At 48.1% G+C, this 14,210-nt stretch overlaps 1 protein-coding gene and 1 long non-coding RNA gene across 2 annotated transcripts in view; one reads left to right on the forward strand and one right to left on the reverse strand.

Moving 5' to 3' along the window:
- ELAPOR2 (endosome-lysosome associated apoptosis and autophagy regulator family member 2) overlaps positions 1-14,210 on the forward strand; it is a 153,335-nt gene that overhangs the window by 40,977 nt on the left and 98,148 nt on the right. The gene's annotated exons all lie outside the window — the stretch shown is intronic.
- Positions 123-2,343, reverse strand: LOC112544803 (uncharacterized). Its single transcript, XR_003088135.3, has 3 exons — positions 1,727-2,343; positions 1,380-1,434; positions 123-1,032 (listed from the first exon to the last, which is right to left on the reverse strand). It is a non-coding gene; the product is annotated as an uncharacterized LOC112544803 (long non-coding RNA).

The raw sequence follows: 14,210 nt of genomic DNA on the forward strand, positions 1-14,210 counted from the left end.
TCAGGGCTGCTGCACATGGAGATGCTATGACCACGGGAGAGGCCTGTTGTCGGCAAGAGTAAGTCTCAGGTCCGACACTGGGTTTTCAAAGTACAAAGGATGCCACACAGGTATCTGTCAAACACAAGTAGTTTATTTCCTGGCAGCTAACAGCTGCACCCCTTAATTAGAAGGGCAACATAACAAAGAAGCGACATATCTTACATCCCTTTCTGGTATCTGGGGATCCCGAGTCGGCTGTGGACGAAGTGGGAGGTTGTCTCAGCTTCCGAGGCACTGGTACCCAAAGCCCATTGGTGAGGTCCAAATTGCTGTGCTTTGGTACAGCCTTAAATACAGTTCTCTTTCCTTGTTTTGCAGTTTGGAAATTTCCAGGGGTTATTCATTACGTGCTGATGTAGGGCTTAGCTGTTAGTTATCGATCTGGTTCTGATCTAGTTCTACTTGTTCTTTGGCCTTGTTTACGTGATCAGTACATTAGAGTAAACAGAATTGTTTATGCGTTCTTGCCCTTTACCCTTATCTTATACTTACTTGTTATTGCTATACTGGCAACAATGCTTATCTTAAATGGCGTATGTTCCCAAAGACTTGCTTCTGGCTCATCAGATATAGGGGAAAGGGAAAGGGGGGGAAAGAATGCAGGCCTCACCACCCCTAAACTAGCATGTACAAAGTTCTTCCGCAATTAACCCTTACAAGGCCCCTCTTCCCTGGCCTCTGCAGTTCCTACTGGGGCTGGAAGAGTGTGCTTTTCCTTGGGCCACAGCAGCTCTCTTCTGGCCTTGCTGTGGTCAGAGGAGTGCATTTCTACCCTGGCCACAGCAGTGCTCTGCTCCTGATCCTGCCTTCTCACTGGTTACCCATTTCTTGTTTCATTTTACTGTCTCCCTTCATGCTCTGTGCTCACTCTTGGCCTGATATGGTGATTGTAGCAATTCATAAAACATATCTTCCTAATTCCTCCTTCCTTGCCTTCTTATCTGACAGAGGTGCTCCAGGCTATGTAGGAGCTGGATCTTAAGGGCACATCTGCAAAAACAACAAAAACAGAACACAGAGTTAGTATCACGTGTGCATGTCCAGTCTTGAATCATAAAAGCTATATGTGCCTTTTTATTGCTTTACTATAGCAAGCATGCTACAATGCCAGAGCACTAAACATGGGGAGCTCAGCCCAGAGAGGGAAGGGATGCAAGACAGAGCAAAGGGTCTGGATGTTTTCAGAAGTGGATCAATAATGCCTGTGAACACTAGTCTGAAAACAGGCATTGCTTTCCACTGGTGAGGGTGATCAAAGCTGAAATCACGCTACTGAGGGGAACCGAAGATGTAAGGGTGCATGTGTGTGGCATCAGAATGGGATTATATCTGCTCACCTGTGAGATGCTTTAGTTCCTCCAGAAGTAATTACCAATTGTGCAGCAAAGTTTCCTGCAACAGGGGAAGAAACAAAGCCAGTCTGTGAATCCTTAGGTAGAGGATTGCAGAGCATCTGCAGGAAAGTTTCCTAGAGATCTCTAAATAGGATTCCGAGGATATCTCAGTGTGCATTAATAAACTTTTCTTCAGGGCCCCCACTGCATAACTGAACAGGGGAATGCAAAGCAGATGAAAAAAGTACCCAGAGTTGTTAATTTTGATTCCCCTTCTCCCACATGTAACAAAATAAAGAATGCCTTTGTCGCCTATAACCATGTACTATGAAAGAAAAATGAGTACTTACTGGAGCTCCCCTCTCCAAATTCAAATATGTGAGAGCTAGACTCTGGAGTAAAAAAGGGGTCCTGGCTCTCCACACCATTGGATGAGCCTGTCACCTGTCCTCCATTCTCCTCCTGCTCAACTTCTTTGTCCACTACTTCATCCTGGGGGTTGACTCCATTGTCTGCTACCTCCGGTCCCTCCCGAATTATTCCTGGTGTGCTCTGCAGCTGAGTTGGGATTACCACGGAGGATGGTGTGCAGCTCCTTGTAGAAGTGACATGCGTTCAGTACCACACAAGAGTGACAATTGGCCTTCCTTTACTTCTGGTACATCTGCCTCACCCCCTTGATCTTAGAGTCTCTCTGCTCTGTGTCCCTTTTGTGCCCCCTCCTATCAGCAGACTGCTAATGGCATGGATGAAAGTCAAAGTGCCTATGGCTGGATCAGCACTGAGTCTGCTCAGCTTCCTCTCCTCACTGACCTTACGATCCAGCAATCCCAGTGTACTCTGTGCGTGAGCTTCTTTGCCTTGGAAAGCTGGCATGGTCTTCTGGGAAGATGTGATGTGAGCTGTCCACATTGAACGGGAAGTGGAATTTCAAAAGTTCCTAGGGCTTTCAAGGAGGTGGGGGGCACGCCTGTGTCCCTGCCTGCAGGGCAACAGAGTAGAAACCGTTCATCAGAGTGGTCATAATAGGGATTATGAAGCACTTCCTGAAGGCCGCCTGTGTTGACATAAGCAAGTGCAATGTCTGCACTGACACTGTGTCGCTTTAACTTTGTCACAAAAAACGCTGTGCCACTCTGTGAGGTGGTTTTATGATGTTGGCAAAACAGGAGAGTTAAATCAGTGGGAGGGGCACTGTTATGCGTACACCTCTACTGTTTTGTTGATGAAACCTCGCTCTTGTTTGACAGAACTCTGTGGCTACGTCTACACTGGCCCCTTTTCCGGAAGGGGCATGTTAATTTCACCTATCGTAGTAGGGAAATCCGCGGGGGATTTAAATATCCCCCGTGGCATTTAAATAAAAATGTCCGCCGCTTTTTTCCGGCTTTTAAAAAAGCCGGAAAAGAGTGTCTACACTGGCCCCGATCCTCCGGAAAAAGCACCCTTTTCTGGAGGCTCTTATTCCTACTTTGAAAAGGGTGCTTTTTCCGGAGGATCGGGGCCAGTGTAGACGCTCTTTTCCGGCTTTTTTAAAAGCCGGAAAAAAGCGGCGGACATTTTTATTTAAATGCCGCGGGGGATATTTAAATCCCCCGTGGATTTCCCTACTACGATAGGTGAAATTAACATGCCCCTTCCGGAAAAGGGGCCAGTGTAGACGTAGCCTGTATGTTGAGAAACTTAACTAAAAAGACAAAGACTGTATAGGAGCAGGTCCAGCCTTTGAACAAGGTGAGCGAGCTGGTTGCCTTGGGCCCCATGCATTCAGGGCCCCACGGCCACGTGCATTCAGGGCCCTGCACTGCCCAGCTCCTGGCCCCACCCATGTGGCCGCTCACTCACTGCCCTGACTGGGAGCCACGCGGCTGTGCAGCTCAGCCAAACACAGTGTGCTGCCTTGGGCCCCACAAATTCTTTGGCTGGGCCTGGATAGGCGGGGGATGTTACACTCACTACTCTCCCCATCCCAATCTTTTCTGCAGGGGAAATAGGTGATGGGGGTATACTGGGCCTTTGCGGACATCTGCTGGAGGCCTGGCATTCCTACCACGCCTCCATCCCAGAAAAGGAACAGTAAAGATGAGTCCTCCAAACCTGCCTAGAGAGGCTGCACCAAAGAGGCCAATCAGCTCACAGCAGGCCAATGAAATGGTGCTGCAAAGCCTGAGCAGATCAGTTGCGGGTTGGGACCAGAGGAACAAGGAGAGTGCTCTTTGCTGGCTGCTGGAGCTCAAGTGAGATCTTCAGCCCCTGCGGGAAGGGCAAAGCAGAGGGGCAATGTAGGAAGTGGCCCAGGGAATAGCAATAACAATCATTGAAGGAAGCAGGCTGGATTGATATTCGTAGAGTTGCTAGTCCAGACCCAGAGTAATGCGTTGGTCTCTGTTCCCCCCGCTGGCAGAGGGTCAAAGCGCTAGAAGTAGACTAAAGTAAAGGAGTCACTCAGCTGGAGACACCGCAGAATTGTTAAAGGATTCAGTATCTGGGTCATAGGGCAGGGACAGATTGGAAGCTAGCCCAGAGACAGGGCTAAAGACCTGACTGAGAGCACAGGTCCAGACTGTTGGATCTTTCAGATCCAAGAAGAGGTTTGTTTGTGCACCCAGGCATATAGAGTATGTGTGGCTTAGCCTGATGGCTGAGTCCAAGAAGACCTGATTGACAAGGTTAACCCCCAAAGGAGAGCGGGAGAGCAAGGCAAGCAAGATGCGGGGCACAAGCTATCCAATAAGTTTCTGGACTGCATTGGTGACAACTTTCTGTTTCAGAAGGTTTAAAAAGCTACCAGAGGAGAAGCTGTTCTGGATTTGATTTTAACAAATAGGGAGGAACTAGTTGAGAACTTGAAAGTGGAAGACAGTGTGGGGGACAGTGATCATGAAATAATAGAGTTCATGATCTTAAGGAAAGGTAGAAGGGAGACCAGCACAATTGAGGTAATGGATTTCAGGAAGGCAGATTTTGATAAGCTCAGAGAACTTGTAGGTAAGGTCCCATGGGAAGCAAGACTGAAGGGAAAAACAACTGAGGAGAGTTGGAAGTATTTCAAAGGGACGTTGTTAAGGGCCCAAAAGCAAACAATTCTGCTGTGTAGGAAAGATAGAAAATATGGCAAAAGACCAGCTTGGCTTAACAAGGAGATCTTGCATGATCTCAAAATAAAAAAGTCATATAAAAATGGAAACTAGGACAAATAACAAAGGATGAATATAGGCAAGCAACACGGGAATGAAGGGGCAAGATTAGAAAGGCAAAGGCACAAAATGAGATCAAACTAGCTACAGGCATAAAGGGAAACAAGAAGACCTTTTATAAATACATTAAAAGCAAGAGGAAGACCAAGGACAGGGTAGGCCCACTGCTCAGTGAGGAGGGAGAAGCAGTAACAAGAAACTTGGAAATGGTGGAGATGCTCAATGACTTCTTTGTTTCGGTCTTCACCGAGAAGTCTGGAGGTGTGCCTAACGTAGTGAATACAAGCAGAGAGAGGGTAAGTTTAGAAGATAGGATACACAAAGAACAAGTTAAAAATCACTTAGGAAAGTTAGATGTCAGCAAGTCACCAGGTCCTGATGAAATGCATCCCAGGATACTCAAGGAGCTGATAGAGGAGGTATCTGAGCCTTTAGCTATGATCTTTGAAAAATCATGGCAGACAGGGGAGATTCCAGAAGACTGGAAAAGGGCAAATATTGTGCCCATCTATAAAAAGGGGAATAAGAACAACCCAGGAAAGTACAGACCGGTCAGTTTAACGTCTGTCCCAGGGAAGATAATGGAGCAGGTAATTAAGGAAATCATATGCAAACACTTGGAAGGTAATAAAGTGATAGGGAATAGCCAGCATGGGTTTGTGAAGAACAAGTCATGCCAAACTAATCTGATAGCTTTCTTTGATAGGATAACGAGCCTTGTGGAGAAGGGAGAAGCGGTGGATGTCATATACCTAGACTTTAGTAAGGCATTTGATACGGTCTCGCATGATATTCTTATTGATAAACTAGGCAAATATAACTTAGGGCCACGATAAGGTGGGTGCATAATTGGCTGGATAACCGTAGTCAGAGAGTTGTTGTTAACGGTGCTAAATCCTGCTGGAAAGGGATAACAAGTGGAGTTCCGCAAGGGTCTGTTTTGGGACCCGTACTGTTCAATATCTTCATCAATGACTTAGATATTGGGATAGAGAGTACGCTTATTAAGTTTGCAGATAATACCAAACTGGATGGGGTTGCAACTTCTTTGGAGGATAGGGACATAATTCAAAATGACCTTAGCAAGTTAGAGAAATGGTCAGAGGTAAACAGGATGAAGTTTAATAAAGAGAAATGCAAAGTGCTCCACTTAGGAAGGAACAATCAGTTCCATACATACAAGATGGGAAGCAACTGTCTAGGAAGGAGCATGGCGGAAAGGGATCTAGGGGTCATAGTGGACCACAAGCTGAATATGAGTCAACAGTGTGATGCTGTTGCAAAAAAAGCAAATATGATTCTAGGTTGTATCAACAGGTGTGTTGTAAGCAAAACTCGTGAAGTCATTCTGCCGCTCTACTCTGCACTAGTTAGGCCTCAGCTGGAGTACTGTGTCCAGTTCTGGGCGCCACATTTCAAGAAAGATGTGGAGAAATTGGAAAGGGTACAGAGAAGAGCGACAAGAATGATTAAAGGTTTAGAGAACATGACCTATGAAGCCAGGCTTCATGAACTGGGCTTGTTTAGTTTGGGAAAAAGAAGATTTAAGGGGGGACATGATAGCGGTTTTCAAATATCTAAAAGGGTGTCACAAGGAGGAAGGAGAAAATTTGTTCCTCTTGGTTTCTGAGGACAGGACAAGGAGTAATGGGCTTAAAGTGCAGCAAGGGAGGTTTAGATTGGACATTAGGAAAAAATTCCTAACTGTCAGGGTGGTCAAATATTGGAATAAATTGCCAAGGGAGGTGGTGGAATCTCCCTCTCTGGAGATATTTAAGAACAGGTTAGATAGTCATCTGTCAGGGATGGTGTAGACGGAGCTTGGTCCTGCCTTGAGTGCAGGGGGCTGGACTCGATGACCTCTTGAGGTCCCTTCCAGTTCTATGATTCTATGCAGGTCTGCATACACCTGATGGAGGTGCTCTCGAGAGGTGAGTGACCCTATCACAGGGTATATCTAGACTACATGGCTCTGTTGCCAGGGCCATGTAGATTAGTTTACTAGACATACCCAAATGAAGCGGCGATTTAAATAATCGATGCTTCATTTAAATTAAAATGGCTGCCACACTGTGCCGATCAACTGTTTGGCGGCACAGCGCTGTAGTTTGGACGCTCTGCGGTCGACATCAAAGGCATTTGTCAACCTCCCTGGTAAACCTCATCCCACGAGGCATACCGGGGAGGTTGACAAATGCCTTTGATGTCGACCGCGGAACGTCCAGACTACAACGCTGTGCCGCCAAACAGCTGATCGGCACAGTGCGGCAGTCATTTTAATTTAAATGAAGCGGTGTTTATTTAAATTGCCGCTTCATTTGGGTATGTCTAGTAAACTAATCTACATGGCTCTGGTGACAGAGCCATGTAGTCTAGACATACCCACAATGAGCCAGCAGGCCAGGCCCAGGAGAATATGAGCAAATCCTGCAATAGCTAGTTTGGTGTGAAGTAGTCTCTGTGCAGGGAGTCACAAGCAGGGAGTAGGAACTACTTTTCTGGCTGTATATGCAGCCTGGGAATAACCCTCTGGACAATGCACGATGATCTCTACCAACTTGAAAACTGGAATAATAGGACTGGGATAAAATTTAATGGTACAGGGTCATGCCCCATCCCAGTCCCTAAATGTATCTGCGCCACTGTCAGGGGTTCACACCCCAGTGCGCCTCAGTGCCCCCTGACTGTCTTCATATAGCCCATCTCAGGGCAGAATACAGTCTGTATGGGTTGCTCATCATAGGCATTTGGGCTTATCTCCGTGGCCCCGCTTACCTAAGCCAGGCTGCGACCTGTCTCCACGCCCGGGCCTTTCCTCCGGCCCCTCATCAGGGTAGCCTTAGCTGGCCCTCTCCCAGCTCTAGCTGGCTAGCCCCAGCGGGTCTCCCTCCTGGGAGCTCCTGCTTCCTCCACAGCCAGCCCCTCACTGGCCTCTCTCCTCCCTCTTGAGCAACCTGGGCTTCTCTATATATACGAGCCAGCTGTGCTCATACTCGCCCTAATGGGTTCAGCTGGCTGCCCCCCCAGCCACTCGGGTAGTCCTGGATCTTAGCCAGCTGGGCTCTCCCACGCCCTAATAGGTTCAGCTGGCTTCTCCCAGCCATTCGTGCAGTCCTGGGTCTTTGCCAGCTGGGCCCTCTCTAGCCCTAACTAGCTCCCGCTGGCCTCCTCTCTGCTAGCCCCGGCTCCGGGCCGGAGTCCTGGTATTAAAGGGCCAGTGCAGGGCAGGCGCCCTGTCACAGCCACACTAACCCTACAAGGGTTCAAACCAGTCTAGGGAGGCTGAGTGGCAGGCAGCTAATTAGGGCACAGCTGACTGCGATAAAAGGGCAGCTGCAGACCCCTCCTGCACCCAAGCTTTTTTAGATTCTATACCCCCCTCTGCTAATAGAGTAGAAAAGTGCACCCTCTGGCCACTTTCCAAAATTCTTGGAGTGGCCCCCCTGCAAAAATTATTAACCACCACTGTTCTGTGGCCTGCAGTGTACAGAAGGTCAGACTAGATTATCACAGTTTCTTCTGACCTTACAGCCTATGCATCTATCTCAGCCTGGAGCAGGCTGTGTTTCTTTGCAGCAAGATATTACTCTTCATCTTTCAGCTGTCTTAAAAAAAAACCCAACACCCCAGGAAGCCAGATCCTGACCTGGTTATATCACTGTAGCTCTGTTGGAGCACCTTCAAATTTCACCAGATGAGGAAGGTCTGGACTCCAAGTTAAACACTAACAAAAGACATGTAGATTGTGTGACTCAGGTTCTATGGTGGGGGAGGGCTGTTTTAGTGGCTTATGTGAATTGGCTTTGGTGTTGCCAGTTCAGCTTCCCAGTGGTTAATGTCCCATTATGAAACCAACATCCCAGTTAGCTGGCAATAACTAGCACCGATGTTCAGTCTTGGGCAGAAGAGGCAAAAGAGTGAATGAACTTAGAGAAATTTATGGAGCTTAGGTCCATCAATACTTATTAGCTAGGATGGGTATGAATGGTGTTCCTAGCCTCTGTTTGTCAGAGGAAGGGCAACAGAGGAAGGATAACTTGATGATCACCCGTTCTATTCACTCCCTCTGGGGCACCTGGTATTGGCCACTGCTGGAAGATAGGATACTGGGCTAGATAGCCTTTGGTCTGACCCACTCTGGCCATTCTTATGTTCTTAATGGATATGGAGAGTCAACTGGCAATCTTTAGAGGTGTCTTTCTCAGGGGCAGGTGACCGTTTTGCGGGGCCCTGGGCAGCATAATTCCGCGGGGCCCCCCCCCTTTGCCACGGCGCATGCGCAGTGACGCAACGCGCATGCGCAGCGGCATCCACGGCGCATGCACGGGGCTTTCTGAAGCGCGGGGCCTGGGGTGGCTGCCCCGTTCGCCCTGCCCTATATTCGCCCCTGGTATATCCGCCCCTGGTCTTTCTCTTCTCTTTCCATATGAGGACTGGTGGAGCAGTGTGAGGAGGATCCTATGCTGCTGCTGGCTAGGTAATGCCCAGCTTGTGGCTAGACAGGGTTGGTTCTCTATGGTGGCTGGTTCATCATTCTTCAGAAGCAGTAAAGCTACTCTTGAAACTCAAAGGAAAAGAGGAAAACTTCCAATAAGGATAAAGTTTGTATTTTAAACTTGATCCCTAAGGGTATGTCTACACAGCAAAGTTATTTCGAAATAGCAGCAGTTATTTCGAAATAACTTTCTTATCGTCTACACAGCCATTTTGTTATTTCGAAATTAATTCGAAATAGCAGAGGGCTTATTTTGAAATTGGTAAACCTCATTCCACGAGGAATAGCACCAATTTCAAAATTGCTATTTTGAAATAAGCGCTGTGTAGACGCTTATTTCGAAATAGGGGCCTCTAGCCCTTCCCAGGGTGCCCCGCCACAAGGTAACTTCTGACCTGATGCCCTGCTGGAACTGGCTCCAACCAGCCTTAAATGCGATTTAATGTCCACTCAGTGTGGACACGTTATTTCTAAATAGAAAAATGCTATTTTGAAATGCATTTTGTGTGTAGATGCGTTATTTCGAAATAAGCTATTTCGAATGAACTATTTTTAAATTAGATATTTCGAAATAACGCTGTAGTGTAGACATACCTGTAGAGACCTTTCCTGATACAGATCTAAACCTACTGGCAATGAGAGGGTTATAAAATACCACACAAGGAAAACAGATGTTCTGAGCTTTTGATTAACTGCTATACTGGCAACATCTGAAACATTGTAGAGTTATATTTAAATATATATCCCTTTCTCTTCATTGGTAAGGGCAGGGGATTAGGAGTCAGGATGCCTGGGTTTTATCTCTCACTTTCCTCATTTTGACTTCAGGTACGTCATAGTCCATGAAGGGACTGTAGAGAGACCATCATGGGGCCTCGTGTTTCTTTCTCCCACCTGTTTCCAGCTCATATATGCTCCAGACAGAAGTGAACATTGCCTTTTTTACATAGTCACTCTACTTTTGCATGTCAGGCTTTAACTTCCCAGTGTTATTCCCCCCACCCATGTATAAAGGAGACAACATGTACTGGTGGAAGCTTTAATCAAGGCTAGACAGAGGGCTTTTCTATATGTACAGCTAAATTGGCACAGCTGTAATTGATGCAACGGTGTTGATTTAGCAGGTCTTGTGAAGACAAGTTAAGTTGCTAGCAGAGCACTCTTCCGTCCATGTCTGTATTCCACTTCCCCAAGAGGAGGAAAGTAATTTGGCAGTAGAGTGTCTCCTGTTGACATAGGTATCTCCTTAGCTGCACTAAGTTGACCTAAGTTATGTCTACTTCCGTTATATAATTGAAGTAGCATATCTTAGATTGACTTACAGATTTAGTGTAGACCAGCCCTTAGAATAGAAGAGCCATGGTTTGTTCCCTGCTCCTCTCTGCTCTAAGGTGGTAATCTGTGCCACCTTTTTTAAAAAGGGAGTGATTACTTATCCTACTTTTATTTGTGGAGAAGCATATTTTACATGCAGCTTTTGCTCTGCCTCCGTGTCTAAGCCAACATGTGGGGAATCCATCTAGAGGAAGGGGTGATTTAATTCCCTCATACTCCCCTGTGCATCCATATCAGGGTTGGGCATTTATTCATATGATTTTCCTAGCAGTTCATTAGTATAAAACAGAGTAATATTTTCCATCTATTTGTGGAATAAATTTTATGTGCACCAAAGCATGTGCAGATGTACACCACCAATAAACATGTGCTGGAGGCTGTGGGCGCTCTTCTAATCAGCTAGGTGGCATTTGAATCTCTCCTGGGTGGCAACCTAAGAGCTTAGTTTACAGGGAACACTGAGAAGAATCAATGTCTCTTCAAAGACACAGTCTAATTGCAAGTTAAATAATTAATTCCCTAATTTTATTTTTATAGCTTGTTTTGAGTTAGCTGCAAAATTGAGTGGTTTCCTTGCTAGGGGCTAGAATATTCATTTGGGAATTTTGTTGCCATAATTTGCCAGCTACAGAGATCTGTGCCTGAGACTTTTTATTAAGGCCAATGTGAGGCTGAACAAAGCTGAAAACCCAGTATTCCTGTAAACACAAATGTGTGGCTGCTTCCCATTCCTGGACCAGAGATGACTTCCTTTTCTGGTCTAAGAACAGGATCCCTAACCACGGCTGTGAGCAGAAAAAGGCCAGACACATGGCACAAACAGGCAGGGAGAAAAGTAGGCTCCATGGTAGCCAGCACCAGACAGCCATTTCCGTATTGTGCTCAGAGGGACCCAAGCAGAGCTTGTAGCTCAGTGAATCCAGTCTTTGGGGTTCTGTGAAATGACTCTCCCTCTTCTTCCCTTTTCCTACTCCCTTATTTCCTACCTCTATCCCTCCCCCCACTAAAAATCACCTCTCCGCACTGCCCAAAGTCCAGGTAACTAACAAAGATGCACCATTCTGCAACCCCATTCTCTACCTCTCCAGGGCTGGCCCACAACATTTTGGCACCTGAGGTGGGGAGCTCAAATGATGCCCCCTCGCTTGGGCCAAAACTTTGAAAGGTCTCAATTCTGCCTCCTTCCTGTTCTACTTCTGTCATGGCACTCCACTATCTCTGTGCATCTAGATCAGAGAGAATACATATGCACCAGCAGCAGACACAATTTTCTACACTCTGGGTCCTAGTGTCGCGCCCCCACAGTCTGGCACTTGAGGCAGCCACCTTAGTTTGCCTCATGGTAAGGCCAGCCCTATACCTCTCATCCGTTTGTGGCTCCAAATGGCAAGCCCTTAGTTCAAGGTTTGTCCCTTGTCTATGTTGGTACCATGCGCAGTGCGTTGGGACCCCCAACCCTGATTATGGCCCTGGGTAGTGCGGTACATACCTCTGTACCACTATGCTTATGAATGAGGGGGAAATCCCTAAGTTTACCTGAGTGGATCCTAGCATTCATGTAGGGACCAGCCTAGGAAGATACTGAGAGATGCCCAGCATCTTCCACTCCATGTGGGAGTCCAAGCTCTCAGAAGTGCTCAGCATCTAGCAGGATCAGGTCCTGAAGGAGAGCAGGGACCTTGTGAAGAAACAGCCCCTGGCTTGAAGCAGACATAATCAGGTAGTTCAGGTTGGATATCTCTTATCCGGCACCCTCGGGACCTGACCGGGCCTGAGCCAGGGAATTTGCCGGACTAGAGAAGCTTCCCTGCCAGAGCCCCCAGCCCAAGGGGAGAGGCGGGGGAACTACCTCCAGCCCCTGCCTGCAGGGTTGCTGATCCCACTGCTGCTATTTTGGCTGGACTGCCTGCTGGACGGGCTGGTTTTGGCCCTGGTCGGGCTGCCAGGGGCAGCCTGCAGTCTCTGGCCCCGCTTCTACGGGCTGTCCAAGTCTCCGGCCCCAGCCCTGGTCCCTCTGCCACAGGTTGTCGCTGGCCTGATCCCGTGTTGCTGGGGGCTGCCTCGACCCCGTCCCAGTGCTGCAGGTTGTCAGGGACTGCTGGGGGCTGCCGCCAGCCCCAGTCCTGCTGCTTCAGCCCAGCCCTTCTTGGATTTCCCTCCTGCCACTAGGCTACCGGGGTTCTCTGATCCAGGAATATCCGTGATCCTGCTGGACCATGGATGTTGGCAGACCAGAGAATTCTAGTTTTAGGAGGTGCAACTTATAGTGGGAATTCTGATACCTTTTAGTGTTAACGTGCAGCTGCTGCCAAGCACTGAAAAATGCACCAAGGGTCACTCATCATGGAGACTCTGATACGTCACTTTTGCCACTCTAAACTGGGAATAACGCCACCAAAGTTCTTGGAGTTGTCATGTACAATACTGATGTAGATGATCCTAGGAACTTCATCCAAAACGTGCTGCTTAGGAAACCATTGTACCCTATAGGAAAAGGTGTATAGAATAGGGAGGAAACCACTGGGCTTCTGAAGAAATATAAAGAGGTTCTTTAGAAATGACTCTAAAACACACAGAGAATTTAAATAGCAAACAATAAGCTTTTGACAGGATTTTAAACCATCCTACAGAATTCTGTAATGGAGATAAGTATTGAGTTTAATAGGATGGATTTAAAGCACTTAGATAGGATTCTTATATACAAGGGTGGCGACACCCACTCTCTGTTGTGTAATATGTACTGCTGTCTTTCCATTGACTTCAGTGGGCATTGGAGTAGGCTCTAGAGCAGGGATGAGGAACCTTTTTTGGGTCGGGGGCTGCTGACCCAGAGAAAAATCAGTTGGAGGCTGCAAAAAATCCTCCACCCAAAACACCCCTCACTGACATGGCTCCTCACGAAGGAGAAAGAGACTCCCCTACATTTCCCTTGCACATCAGAGCCTTGTTTGGGGGAGGGGCAGGCTAGTAGACTTCGTGCGCTCCAGCTCCTAGTGTAATGTCGAGGGAGTGGGAAATTGGCGCGCTGATGCTAAGGGGGAGCCCTGAGCCTCGGGAGACGGATCCACACAAGCAGGGGCTGAAGGTGGGTGAGGGGAGTACATCCAGTTCCTGGGCGTTAGGTTCCCTGCCCCTGCTGGTCTCTGCTTTACTGACCATTACAGGTTGGACCTCGCTGACTGGTCCCAAACGAGGGGATTTGCTGCCTCTTCTGACCTGGGCTGCCACCAGATTAGGGCTCCAGCCTGGCCCTGCTGCTGCTCCAGCCCTCCAGGGCTCTGTAGATGCCACTCACCTTGCTGCTGCTGGGGCTGGAATGCCACGGCTGGAATTCTGAAGCTGGGGCAGAGCTCCGCAGCTGCCTGACTCCATGGCTGGGACCGGAGCTCTGCATCTGGGGCCCGAGCTCCCTGGCTGCCTCTTGGACAGGGGCCAGAGCTCCTTGGCCACCGCTGGGGCCAGAACTCCCCACTGTGCCGCCCGTCTGCACCCTCTCTCCCCCACACTGGTGCTCTCTGCTGTGTCGCCGGTGCCTTCTGTGGTGCTTTTGCCCCGCCACCAGACCTCTCTGTTCCTGTGTTACCTGGGGAACTGAGGTAAGCAATTATTGTGGGAGCTAAAGCTAATGGCAATGACTAAGCCCACGGCCTAAAGCCGGGTGTCCCCCTCCCAGAAGCCAGATTCGGCCTGGTGTTACGTATCTGATCACCGTTGGATTGGGTAACCACAAATCAGGCTAGACCAATGTTTAGGGCCAAACCATATATTTTGAACAGTAGAACATACACCACCAACAACAGTGTAAAC

This window comes from Pelodiscus sinensis, chromosome 1, assembly GCF_052426305.1.
Source record: "Pelodiscus sinensis isolate ZL-2025 chromosome 1, ASM5242630v1, whole genome shotgun sequence".
Taxonomy (NCBI): domain Eukaryota; kingdom Metazoa; phylum Chordata; order Testudines; family Trionychidae; genus Pelodiscus; species Pelodiscus sinensis.